General features: G+C 35.0%; 2 long non-coding RNA genes across 7 annotated transcripts; one reads left to right on the forward strand and one right to left on the reverse strand.

Moving 5' to 3' along the window:
* Positions 1–15,837: 15,837 nt before the first annotated feature.
* LOC147843869 (uncharacterized) lies at positions 15,838–19,160 on the forward strand. Of its 2 annotated transcripts, none has more exons than XR_015490647.2 (4): positions 15,838–15,983; positions 16,952–16,991; positions 17,102–17,233; positions 18,567–19,160. It is a non-coding gene; the product is annotated as an uncharacterized LOC147843869 (long non-coding RNA). The 2 variants fall into 2 exon arrangements; XR_015490646.2 differs by having other exon boundaries at positions 15,841–15,983; positions 17,090–17,233.
* Positions 19,161–21,588: 2,428 nt separating this feature from the next.
* Positions 21,589–25,814, reverse strand: LOC147843870 (uncharacterized). 5 transcript variants are annotated; one of them, XR_015490649.1, is made up of 9 exons: positions 25,114–25,814; positions 24,724–24,783; positions 23,965–24,116; positions 23,493–23,548; positions 22,547–22,731; positions 22,355–22,462; positions 22,243–22,277; positions 21,983–22,151; positions 21,589–21,886 (listed from the first exon to the last, which is right to left on the reverse strand). It is a non-coding gene; the product is annotated as an uncharacterized LOC147843870 (long non-coding RNA). The 5 variants fall into 5 exon arrangements; XR_015490648.2 differs by having other exon boundaries at positions 22,243–22,280; positions 25,114–25,745; XR_015490651.1 differs by lacking the exon at positions 25,114–25,814 and having other exon boundaries at positions 22,243–22,280; positions 22,547–22,649; positions 23,497–23,548; positions 24,724–24,759.
* Positions 25,815–27,169: the final 1,355 nt, after the last annotated feature.

The raw sequence follows: 27,169 nt of genomic DNA on the forward strand, positions 1-27,169 counted from the left end.
GTCTAATTTATTCACCAGATGCTCACATTTGTAATCTAACGGTCTGATTTGAGCTTGTTAGCAAACTAATTCATCCATTACAATGTACTGGAATAGTCTGTTTATTGGGCAGCAGTGTCAAAATGCATTGTGTACCTGTTTCAAACACTGCATATTGTCAACTTAAAGGGACAGCTAACCGTGTTAATGTAAATGGACTATTCACTCACCCTCAAGTGGTCATAAACCTTTATGAGTGTGTTTTTTCCCTTTTACACGAGTAGATATTTTGTAGAATGGTGGTAGCTGGCACTCATTGACATCCATTGTAATTTGTTTTTTTCTGCTGTGGAGGTCAATGAGTGCCACCTACTCAAATTTTGAACAGGGGTGAGTAAAATGATGGTGGAATTTTCATTTTTGGGGTTAAAGGGAAGTGGGATGGTTTTGTTAGACCTACAAAAAGCCTTTGATACAGTTGTGCAATGTCCTGTAAATGGATAAAATCTTACCTTGAAAACAGAAGTCAAATAGTAGATTTAAGATCAGATTATTAGCCCTTCGCTTATGGGGTTCCACAAGGCAGTGTTCTAGGTCCGTTGCTTTTTTTTAATATACATTAATGATTTGAAAATTGCTTGCTGAAAAAGCTTTTGTTACATGAAAGGAGGGAATTTATTGAAAACGAAATAAGTAAACAAATCGGGGAAGTCTCTAAATGGTTTTGCCTTAAGAAATTGTCCTTACATTTGGGTAAAGCTGAATTTATTTTATTTGGTTCAGCTGCGAAACCAAGAAAATGTGTTGGGTCAGAGATAAAAGTAGGGCATTGAATTGTTACTCCAAAACAGGAGGTGAAATATTTAGGTTGCATATTAGATAGTAATTTGACAGGTGAAAAGATGGCTGTTATAGTCCATTCATAAATGTGTTCTAAAATTAGGTTTTTAGCAAGACAGGCAGAGCTCCAAGATACCCAAACTTTAAAGGGCACCTAGGTTACCCCTTTTTTCAGATTTAATATAAGTCTTTTGCGTCTCTAGAATGTGTATATAAAGTTTCAGATCAAAATACCCATCAGATTTTTCATTATACCTTTTACAAGATGCTGTTTTATACTGATTTCCAGCAGGGCGTGGTTTTGTCGTACTGCGCCTTTAAGCCGAGTTCTGCCCGCCTACTGTTTCTATATGCCTTCCCACGTGCTTTAATCTCCTCCCTCAGCTGCGTCAGACAACAGACAGACTTAAAGGAAGAAGGTCTCACGTAGCGTTTGTGAGATACTACAGTAAGAACTAACCTTTACTAATCAGTATTGTGAAGTTGCATTGAGTCACACACAATATCGTTACAAAGTTAACGCGCGCACATGCACGCACGCACACACACACACACACACACACACACACACACACACACACAGATACACACGCAGACAGACAGAGCGCGCTTAGCTTAGTTAAGGCTAACCTCAAGTACTGTGTGGATATCTGTTATGCTAATGTACAAAATAAACCTGATTTAACTTCCACAAACCGGGATTGAAGCGTCTTCTTTTATAATTATTCGGACACGCGGCTGTGCTGATGAAGTAAAGCTGAAGTAAAACGCTGTAATTAATTACACACATATTCTGTTTTAAAACACTTTAAACATGTGAAACTTACTCTTAATCACATTTGATGATGATTGCTGATCCTAGCGAACAGAACAGACCATTTATTCCCGGTTGCTTTGCGTATGTCTGTCTGGTCTTGTTGACATATACACGTGACTACCGGAACATGTTAATGCGCGCAGCTGTCAATCAATTCGGTGTCAAATCAATTTGAAAACAGCTCCAATTGGCCGACCCTTTTTTTTGTAGTTAAATTGAAAAAAAAGCACTGGGTGTGTTCATATCACCCTAGTATGACGGTCTATACACTATACCAACACACAGATCTGTCCAAACAGCTTGAAAAGTAGATTTTTTACCATAGGTGCCCTTTAAAAATGTTAGCTAGTGCATTAGTGCAGCCATACTTTGACTATGCTGCAGCTTTTTGGTACAGCGATAATTCAAAAAAAAAAAAGAAAGATAAATTGCAGACGGCCCAAAAAAAGTTCTGTAGATTTGTTATGAAAGTACCTCCACTGACACATTTAAATAATGAACTTCAGAGTCAAAGTAATTTTTTTTTAAAGTTGAGAAAAGGGAAAAAAAATTTAAATTAGTGATGGTTTTTAAGATTTTAAAGAAAATGGTCCCAAATTATTTTCTTAATTATTGTGTTTTAGTTAGTGAGGTGCACTGTCATTCTACAAGAGCATGTAGCAGGGATATTTATCCTTATAGATTTAAGAGTAAATCAGATTTTTTGTGTATTTTCTCTGCTCCTTGGAATGTTTTGCCCACAATTTTTAAAGAGATTCAATTTAAGAGTGTTTTTAGAAGGGAAATTAAAAAGTGGTTGTTTTACAGTTGATGTTGAGGATTTTGTTGTGCTGAGTTGCTGAGATGATGATGTTTGCACTCCATTTATGATTTACTCATTCATTTTTTAAGATTATCGAGGACCACAATGGAAATAAGCCTGTGGCTTTTTTGTGTATTTTATCCTCAACAGTTTTCAAAGTATGGTAGAATTAGTCTAACTGGACTTGTTTGTATATTTTTTGTTAAAATTGTCATTAAAAATAATACAAAATAAAATTAATCAATCAATAAATTATCCCTTTCTATTTTTGGCTGTGCTTCGGTCCACTTTTAGACATGAACTCAGAAACTTTCCTTCTCTTTCCCATTTTAAAGTGTATTCCACTACATCAGGTGAACAATGGATTTTTACATGGACATACCCTCGATACCTGTATTTTTTTTCAGAGGGAGAGAGTTGGCTTCATATGTCCAATGCTGCACCTGCTGTACCCTATATGACAAAGTCTTGTCGCCAATCTCCGTTGTAAGAGGTACACATAATAACTTGACTTCTAGTTGACCATTTGGAAAAGTGGCAGAAGTTTAATTTTTGCTGAAGAATCATCTGTTGAACTGCATCCCGATCATCACATATTCTGCTGAAAAAGTATTGGAACCTGCATGGACTCAAGATTCTCACAAAGAATCAGTCTAGTTTGAAGGAAAAATCATGGTTTGGGGTTGCATTCAGTATGAGGGTGTGTGAGAGATCTGCAGAGTGGATGGCAACATCAACAGCCTGAGGTATCAAGACCTTTGTGCTGCCCATTACATTACAAACCACAGGAGAGGGCAAATTCTTCAGCAGAATAGCGCTCCTTCTTTTACTTCAGCCTCCACATCAAAGTTCCTGAAAGCAAAGAAGGTCAAGGTGCTCCAGGATTGGCCAGGCTAGTCATCTGATATGAACATTATTGAGCATGTCTGGGGTAAGATGAAGCAGGAGGCATTGAAGATGAATCCAAAGAATCTTGATGAACTCTGGGAGTCCTGCATGAACGCTTTCTTTGCCATTCCAGATGACTTTATTAATAAGCAATTTGAGTCTGCAGATATGTATGGATGCAGTCCTCCAAGCTCATGAGTCTTATTAATTCAAGAGTTGCCACTTAGATATGCTTAGCATTTACAGCAGGTTTGGCATGCTGTCCCGAGAGAGAACCCTCAAGCTCTGAGATACTTAAGCCCAAGGCTCCCGCCTGGTCAATAAGCATATAAGGGGATCCGAAATCTGGTAGGTCTCGAGAGCTCCCCCTAAGAAAAGCGAGGAAAAGGAGGAGATGGGGTGGAAGGGGGGATTTAAAAAAAAAAAAGTAGAGAAAAAACGATTCATTTATAATAAGCTTGCATCACTCTGATTGGGTTAATACTGATTACAGATGATCATATCATATCATGTGCTCCTCTCAAAATGAGTTTGTGAAAAATCTGTGCATATAATCTGGCCAAATTTCTCTGTAAAAACATCTACAATAATATTATGAGTAAATGTCCTGCTAAAGTTGAGATTAATGGTTCAGTAAAATGAAATACACTTATTTTGAGAAAACATCTTTTAAAAACAGGTATTGTAACTGACACAACTTCATAAAATGCAAAAAAAATTATTTACATCAGACAACAAACTTCATAAAAGACCCAAGTTGTTTTTTTAACCTGCTATTAAACAGGCCAGTCAATTGAAGCACAAGCTCATACTTTATGCATTACAGAACAATATCTTGTGTCTCAAGATCACAGAGACTCACCTTTGACCCCTAAACAGGAAAAGCATAGTGGGCCGGCGCTTTCAGCATGTAGTGTGCACTTAACAAATCCTTGGATACCACTCAGTTTAAAAGGTTCGTGCTAGTCTTCCTCTAGGTCAGCTGTCCTACGCTCTTATATGGTATTTGTTTTCCTCAAATAGAAACTTTTCTAATGCATTATTTGCATCGATCGCTTGTCCAGCAGGTTCCAGAACTGCTTTGGACCTTGTTTGATGCAGAATTGCTAACATACTGGTGAAGTCTGAATTATTAGCCCTTATGTATATTTTCTCCCTAATTTCTGTTTAAAGGTGAAAAGATTTTTCAACACATTTTACACATAATAGATTTAATAACTTCTTTAAAAAAACTGATTTCTTTTTCAATTCAATTCATCTTTATTTCTATAGCGCTTTTACAATGTAGATCGTGTCAAAGCAGCTTAACATAGACGATTATAGTGAATTGAAACTGTGTCAGTCCATTTTTCCAACGCAATCTCATGGCTATTCGTAACTTTATAATTTAGTGGCTGATTCGTTTGAATTTGTACAATCTAATACGTACAATTTAGTGCGATTTACTCATCACCCAATGACGGTTGGGTTTAGAGGTGGGATTGGGTGCCCCGCCACCTTTTTAAAATCATACATTTTTGTACGACTCAACTTGTCAGACTTCAAACAAATTAGACACTAAACTGACAAAACATTAAATACTTGCGTTTCCTCGCGAGATCAGACTGATTTTTTTTTAGAGTTGAAGTTCAGTTTAGTTCAGTTAAGTGTGGTTTTATTTTGAAAGTTCAAACACTGAAGAGCAAAACCATCGATGCCCAACTCCACAAGTCCCAAGACAAGCCATCCAGTGGCGACAGTGGTGAGAAACAAAACTTCAGGAAAAAACCCTCAAGAGAAACTCAGTTGGGGATGACCATTTCTCCTCTGGCCAAAATTTTTGTGCAGAGATGCAGTCTCTATATATGCATATAAATAAAGGGCACTAATAAAATTAACCATAAAATGGTTTCTAATAAATGATTAAAAACTGCTTTTATCCTAGCCGAAATAAAACAAATAACATTTTCTCCAGAAGAATATTGGCTGCTGGCAGCTAGTTCTCTACAACTCTCACATGGTCGCCCACTGAAGCTAAGCAGAGCTTCGCCCGGTCAGTACCTGGATGTGAGACCACATGGAAAAGCTAGGTTGCTGCTGGAAGTGGTGTTAGTGAGACCAGCAGGGCTGCGGTCTGTGTGGGTCCTAATGTCCCAGTATATTGATTGAGACTCTATACTGCTCAGTGAGAACCATCTTTGGATAAACCAAGATCCTGACTATCTGTAGTTGTTAAAAATCCCAGGATTTCCTTGAAAATAAGAGTAGGGATTTAACCCCGGCACTCTGGCCAAATTTGCCCACTGACCTCTGTCCATCATGGCCTCCTAACCATCCCCATTTTATAATTGGCTTCATCACTCTGGCCCAATCACAGTTCTATTCTTGTACCCCTTCCCCTAGCCCTTAAAACCGAGTGTGTAGGGGAAGGGCTTCAAAATTTACCCCTAAGAAATAGGACAGCACTGCAGCACCTGCACACGTTATCATATGTCATCTCAATCTCTTGCTTCATATGAGATCACACGATCGCGACTGCTTTAGTTATTCCCGTTGCATTATTATTTGTTTTTTATCTTCAGGTAATCACTGAAGGCATACTGTATATTATGTTGTCATAATGATCTAATGTGGCAATAAATTCGTTACTGTACTGTGCATTACTGTGTACATACACAGTGGCCAGGTTCATATGTAAACACATCAAAAACAACGTTATAGCAGACACTGTAAAAAGCCCATTCCCAGCCACTATACTGTTGTGACAGGGTATTCGAGTGTCAGAATGTTGTGGAACTGCTATACAGGAGTTATTATGGATTATAGATTAGCCTTTTTTATTTTAGCGTTTTTTTTTAATAAAAGCATGATGGTAAAACATGAATAAGGTATGAATGTTTTAAAACATGATTGTTCGTTGTAAAAATTCATAATAATGGCAAAAAAATACAAATTTGTGGATCTCCTTACTTCTGGGGGCAGCTATGCTGCCGCTGTGGATGGTGTATTCTGGGAAATTTTCTTACCCCCTGGTTTCGAGTGTGGTTCTGAAAAATCTTCATTCGAAGGGTTATCTACCCCTTCTGCGAGGCCCTACGTCTTCAAGCTAATGCCTAGTTCACACTAAAGGATTTTAAGCCTGATTTGAGCCCGATTTGGAAGTTAACGAGCTCGCCGACAGATCGGGCTGTGATCGGGAAGAAATCTGCGGGTGCTCGGCGCTCGCCGCTCTTTATGTGTGAACTACTGAACAACGCATCAACGAGGCTCGCTGACGCGTCGCGGACACCTCGCAGACGGAAATCCAACATTCAGCATGCTAAATATTCCAGAGCAGTCGGCCGACTCAACCCCACGTGTGGTCAGATGTAGTGACGAGCTGCAGCCAATGAAAGAGCATATCAGCATGAGCCGCGTGCCTGTGTGTTCAGGAGCTCAGCAGAAACATCTGTGATTGGTCAGAATGGGCATCGGTGCACTGGCTTTATTCTGCGTTAGCACAGACATGAGAGTAGGCTATATTAACAGTGGAACTAGAATTCTGTAACTATTAGAATTACCATACTGCTCATTCTGAACGTTCTCATATAAAACGCCATATTGTCACAACATATTTACATTCAAAGCTATTATTGAGATATTAAAATTAAGCTTTGAATGTCTGGCATCATATTTAATGACACCATTACCCTAAAATATAATCTTTTTTGTAATACAGCCTATAAATATGTAGTTAAGATACTAAAACACTTAAAGGTCTTGGCTTTCATTTTCACTTTCAAACAGGAGCTATTTAACAGCACAGAATATGCTGTTTTTAAAGATATCTGAAGTAAATTGATGTTTTTGCCATGTTTTGTTTATGTTAGCAGGAAGTTGCTAGGCAAGAAAATGCACACATATTTAAAGTCACAGTGAAAAGTATTAGACATGCATGCAGTTATTTTGACCAATATGGTAATTTAAGGCAGAAATGCTCAGTTCTTTACTGTTTTGTAATAAAAAAAAAATAACAATGTCAGAAAGAAATACACTGATAGTTAGAAAGCGGCAGGGTGTTATAAATATGTTAGTTTTATTTCAAAGAGTTATAAAATTACAAAAATTAAAAACTCTCTGTGTATCTATCCACTGGAACCTGCAGATGAGTGATTTATCCGCCGAGAAATCAGCTGATTTGACGATGTTTTTAAATGCTTTCTCCAAAGCTTGAAACGCTGTCAGTGATGTAATCCGCACACAAGCAGCCAATAGTGTTCAGCTTTTTCTGACGACTCCTCCCTCAAAATTTCATTGGCTGTGGTTTGGTAGCTTGAATGAACTGATGGGGAATGAGTTGTTGTCAGATCATGTAGTGTGTGACCCCCTCTTGTGGATCGTTCACGGAGTGTTGCGTAGTGTGAACACCACAGAGATTAAAAGACACAAAGTCAAGTCATGTAGTGTGAACGGCACAGCGATCTGCTGATGTTTAAAATCCTGTAGTGTGAACTAGGCTTAAAGAGAATTGGGACACCTCTACCCCTTCACGGGAACGTGCAAAATGAAGGGTAGGCGTAAGGGGAAGTAAGGGGTAGAATTGGGATTGGGCCTTTGTCTCCTCTTCACCGATCAGCTGGTGTGTGGTTGTGTCATCCAGGTGGATGCTGCACACTGGTGGTGGATGAGAATACCCCCCCCCCCAAAAAAAAAAAATTAAAGCGCTTTGAGTGTCCAGAAAAGGGCTATATAAATGTAAGGAATTGTTATTATTATTAAAAAATATTATCGGAAATGCTGTGAAAAAACTGAAATATTTTTATAAACAAAAAATCACAGGAGGGCTCATAATCTTGACAAAATGTACAAGGGTGCTTCTCAACTTTTATTTGTACATCCATTTACATTCAGTCATGTAGCAAATATTTTATCCAAAAGCAACACACAAATGAGGATAAAAGAAGCACTTCACAAAATCAGAGAGTAGCAGTATTTAAATGCTATGAAAAGTCTAAGTTACTAAGTCTACAAGTGTAAGTTTTATTTATTTTAATTCATTTTTTTCCCGTTTTATTAAAATGAAGAGAAAAGGGCGGCTTATTATGCAACTTCAACTGTATGAGTAAATGATTCGCATTTTCATTTTTGGGTGAAATATCCCATAATGGAATCACAGCGGAATGAACCGCCAACTAATCCGACATATGTTTTATGCAGTGGATGCCCTTCCCAGTTTTGGGAAACACCCATACACCCTCACATTCACACACATACACACTCATGTCTTTTGACCGTGGAGGAAACCGGAGCACATGGAGGAAGCCTAATCTAACTTGAGGAGAACATACAAACTCCACACAGAAATGCCAGCTGGCCGCGCTGGGACTCGAACTAGTGACCTTCTTGCTGTGAGACAACAGTGCTAACCGCTGAGCTACTGTTCCGCCTGGTGGAAACATTGATTTTCTTATAGCATGTGATGCTATGCACATACACACACACACACACACACACACACACACACACACACACAATGCACTTCGCCCACAAGATGAAATCTTTTGTTAAGGGCATAAATCTGAAAATAATTTCTAAAAGCAAGGGTAACGTCCTTCACTTTCAGAGCTACTGCGCCGCCACATGCTGCGCGGCTCTCAGCGGACCCGCAGAAATGTTTTGAACAATATATTGTCAAACATAATTCGGTTTCCCTCCACCTTTGGAACGAATGTGAAATATGTGGGAAAAATAAATAACATCCGCACAATGTCAACCCTGGGCAACATGAGAGAATGATCGTGCTTCAAAGCCACAGCATTAGCAGCCGTGATATTGCAACACCTCCATTACAGGCCGCGTTACGTGAATCATTACCGCCGGTGACTTCTGATATTCGATAACATCCATCACGGAAGATTCGGAAAATAAAAACGTAATGCATGAACATTCAAAGAAGTGCGTAGTCAGGAGTGTACCTGATGCTCCTTTAATCAAACCTGACTTTTTTACATCGCCAAAGGGATCCAGGGGGAATCAAAATGTCATTATTCTGCAGGGAAGTGTTCAGTGAACCAGGCTGACCTGTTGTGCTGTTCAAGTAGATGCTTTACAGACTTCAATTCTTAGGTGAGTTTGTGAATGCAGGATTTTGAGTCATATTTGTTTCTGAGACAGGGCAATGGTATTTCAGCCTTTTATATTATGTGAAGGATTTCTCTAGACTCACATGACACTGGAGTAATGATGCTTATAACGCCTCGTTAAATTACAGGAATAAATTACATTTGATAATATTTTTGCCTATAAAACATTTATTATGAATAAAAAAAGTCAGTTTAGACATCACATTAACAATCTCAATTTACAAATCTACTCTCATAGAAAAACATTTTAATACAAACTATATTTAACATGGTGGAGTTTTTGCTGTATTTTGGATATAATATAATAATTATAATATAATAGAATATAATATCATAAAAATAATATAATATAATGTATTATAATGTAATATAATGTAGTATAATATAATATATTATTTTAAAATATAATATTGTAAGAACGGTCTTTAAACCACAGCGCTTCGAACCTTAGTTCTGCCGAGTGACTAAAAAGCAATCAGCATGATGGTAAAAAAATGTACATTTCTAGTCAAACCATTCTTCTGCAATTTTATACCAAAAATGGAAATAAGGGCAGTATTAATAGCTATAAATGTGGGAGAGCGTTGATATTATGTGATTGTATTGTATGGCTATATAGAACAATTAAGTGTTGATGTTAAATCAAAAGTAATACACAAATACTTGAAAATGAAATGATTTAATGACAATAATTCTCTATGGTTACAACTGAGTTAATAACAAAATACTGTATAAAATGATAAAATATGAAATGATAAAACATATGATATAAATTGTACCCAGCTTAAATATAAAATTAAAGTTACCAGAGGTAGAAGGAGAGACATAGAGGGAGGGAGAGAGAGACAAAAAGAGCTGGCCCAAAAGCCTGATTGCAGTAGAGTCAGAGAAGACAGACTCCAGAGAAGGAGAGGAGCAGAGCAGGAGAGATGCAGCCCAGGAAAAGAGAGGGCAGGAAAAGAGACAGAGCTCGAGTTTACCACCTATTTTGTATCTTTCTTGACCATGTGACTAAAGCCATTCAAGACATTCAAACTGACCAAACAACATGTAACCACACTACAAAACCCCCAAAGTCCACACAACAGGCCCTGATCTTATCAGTATCTGCCTTTGTAGTCAGTATGGACCTTCTTGAGTCAAAAAGCATGTTTTGTCATATAAACAACTGCATATGATAATTTAGCCTCTTACAATATAATTAAAATATTTAAAAAATATTATAATAAAATATAATGTAATATAATAAAAATAATATAATGTAACATAATATAATATAATATTTTAAAATATAATATAATAATATATTGGATAATATAATAACAAGTAATATAATAAAATACTATGATAAAAATAATATAATATAATATAATATAATATAATATAATATAATATAATATAATATAATATAATATTTAACTATTAATGAAGCTAGCAGGGCTGCACCTTGTCAGTAACTGGATAGAAACCCAATGGGAAAGCTAGGTTGCTGCCAGAAGTGGTGTTATTGAGGCCAGCAGGGAGCACTCAACCTTGGGTCTGTGTGAGTCCTAACGCCCCAGTATAGTGAATGGGACTCTAAACTGCTTAGTGAACGCCGTCTTTCAGATGAGATGCTGAGGTCCCGACTTTCTGTGGTTGTAAAAAATGTCCCTCGAAAAAGAGTAGGTCACTCTGTCTCCTCTCCACCAATCAGCTGGTGTGTGGTGTGCGGCCTGGCACAATATGGCTGTCATGGTGTCATCCAGGTGGATGCTACACAAACATGAGGAGATTCCCTCCAATGTGTAACGCGCTTTGAATGTCTAGAAAAGCGTTATGTATAAATGAAACAAATTATTATTATTATTATTACTGTCAGTAACAATAATAATAATAATAATAACAATAATAGTAGTAGTAGTAATACTACTACTACTACTAATAGTTGTAATAATAATAATAATAATAATAATATGCAGGAATTGATCCATTATTGATGTCAATTGGAAGTTAAACTAAAGTGTTATCAAAATAGTTACACTATTTACTGTATATTTGATCTTTTGTGCTGGTGAAGCAGATGTTACACAGACAAGAAAGTTCTCAGACATTACACGACTTTATAAATGCCGTATTTTAAGTCATATCTGTTTCTTAGACAAGAAGAAGGCATTTGAGCCATTCAGATTATGAATATCAGTCTGGATTGCAGAGCTCAGGCAAATACAAAAGGCTGAGCGATGAAGCTTATAACTCAATGAACGTATAACAAAACAGAGGAATCCGAGGTCAGATCTCTACCTTCAGACGTCTGCCAAGGCTCTGCTGAATGGATTCAGAGGTCTTTTGAAGTGACTTCTGGGTTGTTCAGGCCACTTGTCTCCACTAAGGGCTTGTGAACACAGCTGTCGTCGGCAGAAAAGGCTGTCTGGAAAAGTGAAATAATGACGCCGGCCTTGGCTATCAAAGACTGTCTGTGAAACATCTGATGATGAACATAAAATGTATGTTTAAGTGAGCTAAACCTTAAACATATATATCCCAAACTTTGTGTTTTTTTTTTTATTTAGAGACACAAAATACTTTGCTCTGAGCAGAGATGCACAGTAACTAAGTAGAACTAATTTACTACTGTACTTAAGTGCTAAAAGGCTGTATCTGTACTCTACTGGTGTATTGTTTTTTCTCCTACTTTCACTTTTACTTCAGTACATATTTTTGATGAGTTTAATACTTTTACTCCGATAGATTTTTTCATGTGCTGCATCGTTACTCGTTACTAGGTGTGTCAAAAATATAGATATCGGTTCAGTAATAGATAATAACCCGTTATTACGTACTGTTATGACTGTTGTGAGTTTGCTGGACAGTCTTTCATTGACAATGAAGGCGGCACAGCACACGAGCCGATATTTCACTATTCTGGAGAAATGCTGTAAAACTCCATCTCTGCCTCCATCTCTCACTTTGGACATTTGACCCGCTGGCGTGTTTGTAAAGTAACTTTTCCTCTTTTCTTGGCTGTTAAAGCGATACTTGTGGATCCTGACATGAGCGTGCCTGTGGTGCGAGTTTTCTCCACTGTGTCTATTATGGATAACCTGTGATAAATGCATATTATGCACATACAGGCTGTTCTTCCCGCCATCAGTGAACAGCGCTTTCTTTCTAAAGCTAATCGCAGCCCATTCTGTTGAGCAGGTGAAGACAATAACCAATCATAGGAGTGTAAAACCTTGCCTGTCAGCGCTCAAAAAGCAAGCGGGATAATATTGACATTATTTTATTTGCTAAAATGCTCATGCTGTCTATTTTGCATGTATTGGAGTTTTGTTTGATACAGAAAGAGTGTTTTCTTTGAGCGGGTCAAATTAAGGATACAGTTCATATATCATATAACTGCTGTGTTTTAGAACAAAATTGTATTACAAATAATATATAAATATAGATTTTAATAAAAAAAATAATAATTCTTGTGCTGTGAAGAAAAAATCTAATTATGTATGGAAAGCATCGTCAATGCACTGAGATGCAACAAGATATCGAATTGAACCAAATCGATGGCATGATAATCGTAACCGAACCAAACCGTGAGACCAGTATAGATTCACACCTCTTATCGATACAATTACAGACCTTTTTAGCTGCTGCATGGAGTGCGGCATAGAGACCAGCGTCTTCCGGTAGAATGCTAAGAACTTCCATTTACAATGTTTAAAACTGGTAATTTGCGATCCGATAATGAGTTTCAATATCGTTTTGAGTGGATTACGGAATGTTTTTGTGACACAACTTTAAAAGGTGTGTGTTAAAGCCTTTATAATCTGTCAGATCTGTGGTTCAAGCGTGAGAGAAAAATGTTCTCCTAGTTCATATAAATTGTAAGCCATGTTTTTTTTTATTCTGCTTAATCACGTGCCCCCAAAAAAGATATTTAAAATAAACAAAACAATATGATGTCTTTTGACTGCTTTCTTTATTAACTACATTACACAATACTTGTAATATTACTTTCAGTATTTGAGTAGTACATTTTGAAATAAACTACTTGCAATACTTAAGCACAAAAAATGTTGAATACTTTAGTACTTCCACGTAAGTATGGTGCTTAAAGAGCACTTCTACTCAACTCACTTTTTGATAAAGCACTTGAACTTTTACTTAAGTCTGGGTCTCTAGTTCTTTATACATCTCTGGCTCTGGGTACTTCTCGTCTACATTTTTTTGCGAATTTGAAATGAAATATTTGAGGTACTTTTGGTAGGGTTTTATAATATTAAGCTTTATTTATAAAATGTAAGAGAGCTGAACATTTGCTGGCAAGTCCTTTTTCATGATTATTAAAATCATAAAGATGTAAAAATCGTAAAGAATCGTAAGGATACGTTTTTCTGAAATTCCTTACTTGGGCTACTTTTGTTAAACATTTCTGAAATATGCCCCACATTCATAAGATCAGATCATAATGTCAGATCACCCTGGGATCTAGCTATACACTAAACACTAGGTATAGACGATCCATCTGAACGCTGATTTACACTTTTGCGCTAATTACAGTGCTTAATTTAAACCAGATCTTGCCGGATCATGTTCCGAAAAATGTCACACATTCGTGTTTTGTGTTCCGGTATTTATTTTAATGGATCCGGCATTAACTTGTGCATGGTAAATGTCTGTGCTCGCACTCGCATGTGTGAGAGAGAATGAGCGCAAGCGAAACACACATGATGGCCCTCAATAATATTTTTTATCCAATTGACTTTCTTGTGTTTACATTCAATCTCAATAATTGGTGATTTTTGTTTCGCACGTAGTGAGCAGCAAAAATAAATAATGGCATAGTGGCCTACCTGAATATTATTTGTATTTTCAAAATTGCAAAGATGCATGCATATTTTCATTTTTAAAACGAGTGAATCTGATAATGAACTTGATCAAAAGAGATCTCGAGAAGTTCTGTGCGAATGGATCAGGTTAGTGGGAGACAGAAGCAAAACGATTTCAAGTCAGCCAGAAAACATGACAGAAAAGGTAACTGTGGGCTCTTCTTGAAGAGTCATTTATTATTTTTTTTCACTCATTACGTTCTTGTGAAATAAACTGAATAGTGATTGTTCAAACAATTTATGCTTGTAGCTACATATTTTTATTATCCATGACTGACCCATAACGTTATATTAGTATATTATAGTAGCTGTGATGAGTGTGGGTGGGGCTGAAAGCCGCGAGGCTAATGGAACGAGAGTTTGCAAGTGTCGAGTTCAGTAAAGGAGCTCCAGATGGAAAGTTTTGTTTTGTGTTTACCTAATAAAGTTGTTGCACGTCTGCCGGTTCCCGCCTCTGAATGAGCAAGTTTTAGCTACTTGTATATTAAGGTAGTGTTACAACCTCTTTGATGTTAGTCTAGGGTAAAAGTAATAACATTTAAGAGGTGTGGTACCTTTACAAGATGATGGGTGAAAACAAAAGACACAATCAACAAAACTGCCAACAAAAGTGATTTAATGTACAAAAAAGTGAAATCAGAATAATGCCCAAATATATATACACTCAGAAAAATATTTACAATAATAAAGTAACAAATTAAACAAAGTATCAAACAAAATTAGGTCAACTCAAGAGTAAGGGGACGCCAGTGAAGCCAAATCAAAAAAATAAATATAACAAAACAATTCTAACTCATAAGCAAAACCCTTACCTCACTAGAACATGAAAAGAAAAAGAAAAGAAAAATCTTCAGCGCCGAGCGCCGTAAACTTACCTATTCTGAACTAAAAACAAAACAAATACATAAGTGGCATTCCAACACATTCTCACTCCCAACTCGTCATATACTGACGCTTGGTCAGGAACCCTCGGCGTAAGTTATTGACGCACAGGGTACACCTTTAGCGTCACATTTAGACGTGCAGGGATTCCCTATAGAATCTGTACCTGAGCCTGAAGCGTCATAGGGAGACGCTGGAGGCTCGTATAATTACCAATAGATGTCAACGCACTTTTTAAAACCTGATTTACGCCTATTATCGCAGTTTTCTTCTTTTAAAAATATGTCATTTTTATTTTGTTCATGAAAAGCGTCTGTAAACTGGGTCGAAACTACTGTATGAATAAACTTCGGTCCACGTGACATCCCTTCACGGTGAGTTTAACGCCGCTCTGCTATTGGTCAAACTGCATCCACGGTGAGTTCTCAGATGAGTTCAACTGTCAACATTAAATAGTATGTTAATGCTGCATAATGTATTTTTATTGGAGATTAGTTGGTTTTTATAAATATGTTATCATTTACTTTATATTTAATGAGTGAAAATATATTCGGTTGTCCAGTTTAGGTTAACTATAAAACTATACTACTAATAAAACTTTGATTCATTCATATTATTTATTTTTTTATTTTAAAAAATATTACATTTCAAGTACTAAGTTTAAAAATGTTTTCGGCTGATCTTTTTTCATTTTAAATTATTCATTGAAGTTGGGGTCATTGTATGTGGCGATCTATTTTTTACAGTCTATGCTCGCTATCCCAAGGTTCATTGCGATCCCAAGGTTCACTGCGGTTTTCCACAAGGTAAGTAAAAAGTAAATAAAGACGATTTGTTAATAAAGCATATACTGTAAACTAGCGACGTTATGTTATTACATCAAGTTCATTTATTAAAAACATATTTTTCTCACATATAACGTTGGTCATGCATTAGAACAATAAATACATTTTAAGATGAGGAACAGTGTTACCAGATTGTTGTTTTCCACAATAGAATTCGTGCAAAATCTATATATAATATGCAGTATGCAACTCTAATAATACAAATGTATTCGTAATTGTTTTAATATTAAAGAACATCAAGTGTTTCCAAAGGTTTAAAGGCTACATTGTAAAAACAATTATTTTCTTAAAACACACACACACACACACACACACACACACACACACACACACACACACACATATATATATATATATATATATATATATATATATATATATATATATATATATATATATATATATAAAACACACACACACACACACACATATATATATATATATATATATATATATATATATATATATATATATATATATATATATATATATATATATATAACATAACAAAAGCTCAAGTATAACTTAAACTTAAGCTGATGTATGTCACAATGAATATCTTACACTATTACAAGTATAATTTGGCCTTTACCAATTTATTTAATAAAAGAAAGAATCTATCATCTCTAAATTTTGGTAAAGAGGCACAACAAGCTGTCTTCTTTGTCAAATATTATGTCAGTCAGGATGGCAATGGTAAAACTCAAGGATTACCTTGCACCTTCTCAGAAATTTACCATTGATCATATGTATTACAAGTGGCTGGATTGTTTTTAACACAAGCAACGTTTTTTAAATCATTATCTTAAACAGATTAAGGCTCATTTTGGACTACACTTACATTACTTTACAACTGCTTAATGCAGTACTGATGTATCTAGTAGTTTAGTGGGTTTAACTAATGTCACATCTGTTTTTATTCATTTTAGATGCAGAAACTTTTGACATATGAATTCATCTTGACTAAGGGTAAGGTTTTTGTTCAGAATTAATCATTATTTAAAATCATTGTATTTTCTTTGTTATTATGTACAGCTTTTAAAAGAATGTACTTTCTTTTAATAAAGAACTCTTCACAGCACTGCATCTGAACAGTCACAACCTCACAGAGCTGCACAACTGCCCATCTCAGATCAGTGTTGAAGCTGGAACCTCATCTTGTGTACAGCAAAGGCAGAGCTGAAAATTCACTGTTTGTCTTGTATTGTGTGGTAAGTCATAGTTTTATTTTTATTTTTTTATTGCAACACTAAGTAGTCCATTCTGTGGCCAATATGATATAAAAGGCCTAAAATGGGACTAACGTGATTATTGTTTTGATTTCTAGATAAGTACTTATGGGGCTACACATGCAGCTGAAGTTAGCTACATGGAGTAGGACATTTCTTTCAGTATACTCTTAAAGAGATTCACCCAAAAAGGAAAATTCTGTCATTAATGACTCATACTTCACTTTTTCCAAATATGTCTGAGTTGCTTTCTTCAGTTAAACACAATTTATATTTTAAAGAAAGATGAAAACCTGCAAACATTAATTTCCATGGTATTTGTTTTTTCCTACTATGCATGTCAATGTTTTCAGCTTTTCAGCTTTCTTCAAAAACTTCCTTCATGTTCAACACAAAGTAACTTGGAAGTTTTTAAAAAAAGGTTTACAACCACTTGAGGGAGAGTAAATAGTGAACTATTCCTTTAACCCAATCTAGTTGACTTTACTAGAAAATTGTATAGAAACCCAGTGGCTTAAACCCCTTACATTTTACACAGGGTACAACTTAACAGCCATACTTGAATTAAAATATTACTGTAAGTCCAAGAAGATTGTAGCGGTTCTAGGTTAATTTAAAGAGGGCTGTTTAGTTTCACCTTGTGTAAAAACATAAAGGGTTTAAGGCAACATGTTTCTATGCAGTTTTCTAATAAAGTCAACTAGTTTGAGTTAAGAGTGTAATGGTTTACAGTAAAAGCAGTGAATCATGCAGGCATAAAATAAATGTTTAGCCTTGTAAAACAATAAGCTTGTTATAATTTAGAAATATTTTTAGGGTGGAGCACAGTATGCTGTAGTAGTTTTCATATAATTGATGAGTCAAACATGAGGTGTGTTTTCAATTGCAAGAAGTGAATTAACAATATGTTCATCAAGATTCAAATCTTGCATCTTATATTTTTTAAGGTTTTGGCCCAATAATACCCATATTCTGCTATTTAAAAAAAAACTTGCTGGAATTTGTGTCAGCATTCCCTTCAATGAAAACTACAGCAGTGGACATCAGTGGTGATAAAAATGTTTGAGAAGGATAATGGTGTTCATAATGAGAAGTGCAGTCACTTTCCTGATCTCTGAGTTTGTAGAACTGACAGATCTGCTTGGAATACATGGAAACATGCTGAAAAATGTTTAACCTATTATACAGTTAATTCAAGAGTGCCAGGTTTAATGACACTTTACATATATAAATAAATATCACTGAACTTTCTAAATGAAACCTAACACTCATTCTTTGTTCAGTAATGATATTGTGCACTTCTAATACTTTACAGTGGCAAAACCTGGAATAACACATGGGAGCCCTCCAGGAATTGCTGACACTTTACGCCCAAGTCTCCTCATGCTAACCGGATTGCAATATGACAGTCTAGTCAGCATAAACACCTGGACTCACCAAGCACACTTTGGTTCTCCATGTTTTGTACAAATTGTTTTTGCTATTCTTCAGTAAATACTTGAATATGTTTTGAACTTATTCTACTTTTGATGTTTAAGTTCAGAAAGTTGTTATTATAAACATAATTTGCATTTGTCATGAACTTGACTTCTTGTTGTTGTGAAAGCTGTTTATTATAATGGCATTTCCAAAGGCATCGTTTAAAAGATTTTTTGCAGTGCAGTTTTACTTGAGCTTGACATACCAGATGTATGACATGAATAAATATCACAAAACAAATATAATAATGATAATACAAAATATAAATTTCCTTCAATTATAATTGTTTTTAATCATTTATATATGTATGGTAATATATTATTGCATTAAAAACTGTTATAAATATATATACATTTTTGGTTTTTGCATGTTTGCGTGATTTTTTTTTTTTTGTGGCATTATAAATAAATTATAAATGTTTCATTAAAAATGTATTGTGTTTATTTGCATACTCATTTACAATGAACTACTATTTTTACTATTTAATGGGCACTATATTTGTCATTTAAGTTTGACATATATTTATATTTGTATACCTACATGATGCAGGGTTTAGTTACAGGAAATGCTGGAAATGTTTTCAAACATGATGCTTTTTTTATTATTTTATTATTCGTTTCAAATTTACTATACTGCCTATGATCTGGTTTTACTATGATCATTTTGCACATCAGGTTACCCCCACAAAGGAATCTCAAGGTAAATATACATTTGTATTTTTAATAAGACAATAAATAACATGTAATATTAATACACATTTTGATATTTAAGTTATATTATAAGGTTATTATAATCTACCTTCAACCGGAAGATTACCAAATAGAGACAAAGTGTGACGTAGATTGCGACATTGTGATTGGACTATAACTTCTAAGCCAAATTAAAAGATCCTTCGTGTTGCTAACTATGTTTTGCCAACTTTGCCACTTTACTAACAGTGTCCTTTATCAATGAGTTATCGCTGTGTTTCAAATAGTTACCGATTAACCAAGATCGTAACCCTAAACTTAACCCTAACTACAGCTTTCAATGAACTACAATTTGTAGCGCCATGTCTTTCCCGTCCCATCTATACAGCGACAAAGGATTGTGGGTAATGTAGTTTAAAGCCTTTTTGTAATAAAATGGAACAAATACTATTTTTAATGAACTAAAGACTATCTGAATAAGGTCATTGTGTATATATTTATGACATATATGAATGCCAGACATAAATTTGTTATTTTACAATGAGTATTTTTTTAAACAGCTTTTATTGACTCGATCAGTATATATCAGACTATTATATCCAACATTATTTATTGAACATAGCATAGATAATAGTCTTGCTGATATTCTCTCACTCATTTCTCGTTTGAAATGTGAATACTTTTTCCTTTTCTACGGGGCTCTACTCATCCCCTTTGAGTAAAAGGGCAGTTAACATATGTAGATGTATTATCTTCAACATGGACAAGAAATTGTATTGTCACATGTACAGTTGTGGTAAAAAAAAAAAAAAGCTGTAAAAATAAGCTAAACATTAGTATCCTCTTTAATCACAAGTTATTAGCAATAGTGATCTATGTTCATCACAAATATTATGAGTTCAGAATAAAATGTGTGGATGTAATTCTGTAAGTGTGTTTCATTAATGGTCATTATGTGATGTTTAATTGTTTTCACTTTATTTGAAATATGGATAAAAGCTCTTAAAATATGTAAATGTTTATAAATATAACCTTTTTAAAGACATGTATTTGTTTGAAAACCACTCTTTATCTGATTATTTTTACTTTCTAAATCTTCAACTGTTTGTGTGACAGTATGTTTTGATGACAATGGATGAACTTTGTGTTAAATAATGATTCCACATCATGTCTTTGTCCTGCATGTGGGTTAATTTGTTAATTATTTTCTTTATGATCAAATGATTTTAAGATTTGCTGCATTGTAAGAATCATGAAAATAGTGAGAAATAAGGTAACAATGACGATAAGATATCCTTTCAAATGCTGTGAATAGTTCAAAATGATTAAAAATACATAGCCATGAACCAACAAAATAAATATGCAAACCTTTAAATTATCTAAACTAGAAGTAAAAAGTTCTGTGCTGTACTTATAAGTTACTGTGAAGTTCTATGTCTACAAAAAATACATATTTTATTTTACTTTTTGGCTTAGTCCCTTTATTAACCAGGGGTCGCCACAGCTCTATGAACCGCCAACTTTTCCAGCATGTTTTTATGCAGCAGATGCTCTTCCAGCCGCAATCCATCTCTTGGAAAATATTTTATTTTTTATCTTGCATTCAATAAAACATTATACAAAGTTATTTTTTATTTTCAGCATAACAACAGTGGCACTGTTGTCTCACAAGTACAGTAGTTTTTTGTTAGACATTCTAACAAATTAATAAAAATGTTTCAAAGTAAAGACAAAAATAAAAGGAGATTATTATTATTATTTTTTTTTTAAAAGAAAAATCCATGAGGACCAAATGGATCCATCAGATCTTTGATGTAAATCATAGGTTAATTTGTTCAGAGGTAGAAGTCTGGTTGCCTGACTCAGCCACATATTGACTGGAGGTATCTGAGCAGTTGACCATAATAATGTACATTTTTTGGCCAAGTATATGCAAAAATTTAATTTATCATAAAAATGTATCATAAAATTAATATTTTAAAAGCTCTTAATGTCATTTAATGTAATAATTTTATTTTATTATAGAGTTCCTTAAATCGTTATATGTTGTAAGCAGTTGGGCATACAATAATGCTCTTAATTTACAACACTGATTGATTTTAGAGGAATGCTTACATACTGTACATGTCTATGTATTTTAAAAAAAAAAGAGACAACAATTTGGTTATAGATGATGAAAATTTTATTTGATTTTTTTACAGATTTTATTACATGCTTTAGATTCAGGGTTAAGGTCATCCTCTTCTGGATTACAGTAAAAGAAAATCCACAGTCAATGTCATACTCATCAGCTGGAGCTTTATTTAAAAAATCTATGTTCTCTGCTCCAGCCAAAACTTGCAGGTACCTTGCAGGTCTCTAGATTGCACCATCGTATTGTTGTTTATTTCTCAGTTATTTTGTTGCTTTCTGAGAATGATGATCCATAGACCTTTTAACCCCTCTTCGTTTAGGCCACATGTCGAATCTTAAAAGAAGAACACAACAACATAAAAATATATTAACATCCTTTGGACTGGGTAACCTTATGCTTATGTCTGTGCCAAATAATACAAATACATACTTTTCAGTAGCAAACAAGCAGGAAAGTTCTTTGAAGGAACCAGGATGAGTTGAAAGGTATTTATAGTGGTTGGCCATCTCTGCCACAAGAATCCTCTGCTTCTCCTGAAGAATCCTGACTAGCAGGATGATGTTGAACACCCTCCTCTTTGTTGCTGGGTCAGCAGAGTCTGAAATATATTTATAAAAAGAAAGTTGTATAACAAGGATTATACATCAACTTTTAAAGAATTAACACTGACAGAAGTCTAGTGTACATACCATGCCATATCTGTTGTTTGTTGTCTTTGCTTCTGCTACTGAAAAAATGACAGTAATAGTAACAGTTACAATTTTTCATGACTACATTTAATATTAATAAGATTTTCCTCACCCTCTGCCCACTCCTCTACGTCACAGACCAAAGTCTTCCAACTGGTTTCCGGTCACTGCCAGTTTCATGGATTCTGTTTTCCAACTTGCTTTGCAGAGCTGTTGTGGTCTACAGTGATAAGCAATCAAAAATCACAATACTATTTAAATAGGTTACTGAACAACTAAAACAAATTCTACTGGATATCGTTACCTTCTGATATCAATAGGTCGGCAAGATGGCCAAATTGTTGAATATCTGCTAATTCCAGCACATGACCATGAGAGTTACAGTAGCATGTCTGGTCACTGCAATCCTATAGAAGAAATATTGCACTGTTCAACCTCCTTCCCAAGAGTAAAACCAGGCATATCCTGGTATGCCTCACTCCATTTCACCTGGTTAACATATACAAAAAAACAAACAAACAAACAAACAAACAAGCAAATAAGTAAACCAATAAGTTTTGGCATTTACCTGTAGATCAGTTTAAGATAATCATATAGTTCATCTATCTCAGATATAAACTCATGTGCTTAGGCATGAAACACACTAAAATCATGGGATTAAAGATGGTGCTGAAACTTTGGACAGCTTTTTGCAACTCTTTGGAGGTAGTGTCATTAGTTGATGTAGTCCACAAATCTTCCTGTCAATCCTTAATCCTTAGCTGTAAACAAACCTTCAAAATATTATCTTCTAATCTAATTTTACTAGGTGAACATCAAAGAGCTGTTTTCTTGTTAATTTAGTTTCAACACATACAGTTTAAAGTACCTTGTGCATTCATGAAATGGTTATACTTATGGTTCACATCTACTTAAATTGGCAGTATATCTAGTGTGGAAGCAGAACAGATGAAGGGCTCTTCCTTGCAAATACTATCCACCTTGTATTGCACAGACTCCCACTCAAGAATATCTAAGAAAAATGTCTGCTGAGAACTTGGCAGTCTATTAAAAATAATTATACCAAACTCTTTTCCACCAATGGAAAGAATATAAAAATATTTTAGGATATATTAATACTTGCATGACCAAATCTGAGATAAAAAAGGCCATCAGTATGCCTTAGTTTAAATAAAAACAAATTTTTACTCTAGCCCACTGTCACCTAGATCTACAGATACAGGGACTAATGGAAACATTAAAGTACACACCAACAGTCACTGGAGCAAGGCCCTCTCACAGTTGGGAAGATTGGAGTTCCTATGAGCTGTGCCAGATAAAAACAACAAAGAAATTAACATTTATAACAATTCTAACTTATCCTAAGACTAGTAGACAAGCAGCATTAGTAGTTTAATTTCCTAAACCCCAATGTGGACAGTTGATGGCCTATAAGTTGTCATAAAATCAGACAAAACAAAATACTTTCTGAAAAAGAAAAAAAAATGGTTGGCCACTATCAACACCCAGAACAAATAGTTTTAAACAGTTAGGCCACAATATTTTGTGAGCTTATACTGTAGTTTATAATGTTTTTCATAAACAATAGTAATAGTAAAACTAATGCGTCTCTTTCTGTTATTACAATAGTAGTGAACGAATAAATGCATTTTATCTCATACAATCATATATGCCTAAACAATGTAGATATTTAAAATACATGGAATGAAAAACTTCACTAACCCTTGACTGATTCCAGAGTGGTCTTGGCCCTCTATACATGGTGGTGCTTCATGCAGATCATCAAGTTGTCATCAAGACTTGAGCTTATAATTGAGATCTTGATGAAAAATCTGAGTATCAAGGAATCACTCATGGTGATAGGCAGAAACAAGCTGAAAGACACAAGAATTAATCAAACAAATACAAATGTGTTAACAGAGATAGAGAGAAAGACAAGTTCAATTTAACATATAGACATGGGTAAAGTGGCTTTACTTTTTGCTTATTAGAAAACAAAATTGGATTTTTAAAGAAATCTAAAGAACCTGAAAAGAGCAAAGAAAAAATATTCATATACATACATATGTGTGTGTGTGTGGTAGATTAAAATAAAAATTAAATTAAATTAAAAATGTGCTCAGACGGCCAAAATTTCTGCCTTTTTTCCTTTAAAGGCATGGAAAATAATTGTTTTTACAATTAACCTTTGGAAACACTTGATGTTCTTTAATATTGAAACAATTACGAATACATTTGTATTATTAGAGTTGCATACTGCATATTATATATAGATTTTGCACGAATTCTATTGTGGAAAACAACAATCTGGTAACACTGTTCCTCATCTTAAAATGTATTTATTGTTCTGAGCTATGCATGACCAACGTTATATTTGAGAAAAATATGTTTTTAATAAATGAACTTGATGTAATTGGATAACGTCGCTAGTTTACAGTACATGCTTTATCAACAAATCGTCTTTATTTACTTTTTACGTACCTTGTGGAAAACCGCAGTGAACCTTGGGATCGCAATGAACCTTGGGATAGCGAGCATAGACTGTAAAAAATAGATCGCCACATACAATGACCCCAACTTCAATGAATAATTTAAAATGAAAAAAGATCAGCCGAAAACATTTTTAAACTTAGTACTTGAAATGTAATATTTTTAAAGTAAAAAAATAATAAATAATATGAATGAATCAAAGTTTTATTAGTAGTATAGTTTTATAGTTAACCTAAACTGGACAATCGAATATTTTTCACTCATTAAATATAAAGTTAATGATAAAATATTTATAAACACCAACTAATCTCCAATAAAAATACATTATGCAGCATTAACATACTATTTAATGTTGACAGTTGAACTCATCTGAGAACTCACCGTTGATGCAGTTTGACCAATAGCAGAGCGGCGTTAAACTCACCGTGAAGGGATGTCACGTGGACCGAAGTTTATTTATACAGTAGTTTCGACCCAGTTTACAGACGCTTTTCATGAACAAAATAAAAATTACATATTTTTAAAAGAAGAAAACTGCGATAATAGGCGTAAATCAGGTTTTAAAAAGTGCGTTAACATCTATTGGTAATTATACGAGCCTCCAGCGTCTCCCTATGACGCTTCAGGCTCAGGTACAAATTCTATAGGGAATCCCTGCACGTCTAAATGTGACGCTAAAGGTGTACCCTGTGCGTCAATAACTTACGCCGAGGGTTCCTGACCAAGCGTCAGTATATGACGAGTTGGGAGTGAGAATGTGTTGGGCATTCACTTTCTTACCTGGTGTTTTAAACAATGGATTAACTACGTGTATGTAAGATGGAAGTCGTACGAATTCTTCCCTGTCCGCCTTACTCTGAGGACAAAGTCAACTCTCCATGATCTGTTTTAGGTTTGAGCAGGTAAGAGATGTGCCAAAGTAACAAACAAACAATCGAATATAAATGTATAGAAATCACAATCTTGTTCAAAAATGTGTAGTAAATATACTAAATAATTTTATCCAAACGAAAGTTAAGCAAATTAACGAATAACAAAATCATGTCCGCAAAAATACACAAAAACGGGATCAAAGGAAAAGCGTGCTGTCATCCGCTCGCCCTGGCGTCCTTATATGTGACAGCGCCACGTTACCCAATGATGAGTGACTGGTCTCCTGACCAATCAGATTCCGCGAAGGCGGACCTAAAGGATATGACAGGTAGAGATGGGGAGATAGAAAGAGAGGGAGAGAGAAAAAGAGAGAGAGAACGGGACGCAAAAATTCCACCAATATACGGCAACCGTTACAGTAGCATTACAGATATAACAAAACAACCACAAAGAAAAATGACACAGAGGAACATAAAACCTCGCTGCCAGCAAGTGTTTCAGAAGTGTTATTGCAGAGCAACTCAAACAGAACACAGAAGTATAAATACACAACTGCGCAAGGCAGTCACCGTGGGTCATAGTAATCACTCAACCCAGAACTATAAACCAGGCTTGAGCTGCAGAGTTCTTGACCATTTGCCTCAGGTGAAGGGCAGTTTAATGTTTACACACAAATCTACACTCTGCAGTAATGCATCATTATTTGTATTTAACAGTATATTGCATGGACTTCAATTCATGGGGAAATTTTCACCCAAAAACTCAACAAAAAGACTGAATTAAGGCGAATTTCGCGATATAGGCTGGTGCACGTTCATGGAAAACGTGTTACACATTCCATGTCATTTGCACCAATCAGTTCAATATTAATAGCTTTTTGTAGTTGCAAATTAATGGATGTTTAGAATCGATGTGTGAAGTTTGCACCTCATGCAGTTTAAGTTAATCGATGACGTGATTACCTTTGATTTGGCATTGCAAATGAGCAAACTCTAGATCCATTTGTAATCATTTCTCACTCTTGTTTTGTAATTGTCTGCTCTAATAACTAAATCTTGACCACCATCAGCTAGTATGACAAGCAGCGAGTCTGTTCATTAAAAAGCATTTAGTAGCGTTTTAATTCGCTTAATTGCAGGCATTGAAAAGAGCTGCTTTTGAGTGGCAGTAGAACAATAGAGCAGACAGGAATTTTAAATCTAATGAAATACTTGAGGCTAAGTACGCTAAAAACATTTTTATAGAAGTAAAAAACACAATAATTGATCCAATAAGAGTTTCTTGTCTTTTTTTTTTTGGTTGTCTAACCAATTTCTGAAAATAAAAACCAGAAAATAATTATGCCACAATGTTTTCAGTGCTGTTAACCCTCAACCTAATGGGCAAAAATGCAAGTCTCATTAGAATTTAATTTTCATAAAATCTGTTGAAATCTTCTGCGTTTTTTATTACTACATTTATTGACAGGGCAATGCAGAACGGGCAGGAAATGAGAAGCTAAAATGACAAGTTGCTTTAACTTGCGTCACCCACATGAGCAGCACACCTCATGTCAGACCACCAC

The sequence above is a fragment of the Danio rerio genome, chromosome 5, assembly GCF_052040795.2.
Source record: "Danio rerio strain M-AB ecotype USA chromosome 5, GRCz13ab, whole genome shotgun sequence".
NCBI lineage: Eukaryota > Metazoa > Chordata > Actinopteri > Cypriniformes > Danionidae > Danio > Danio rerio.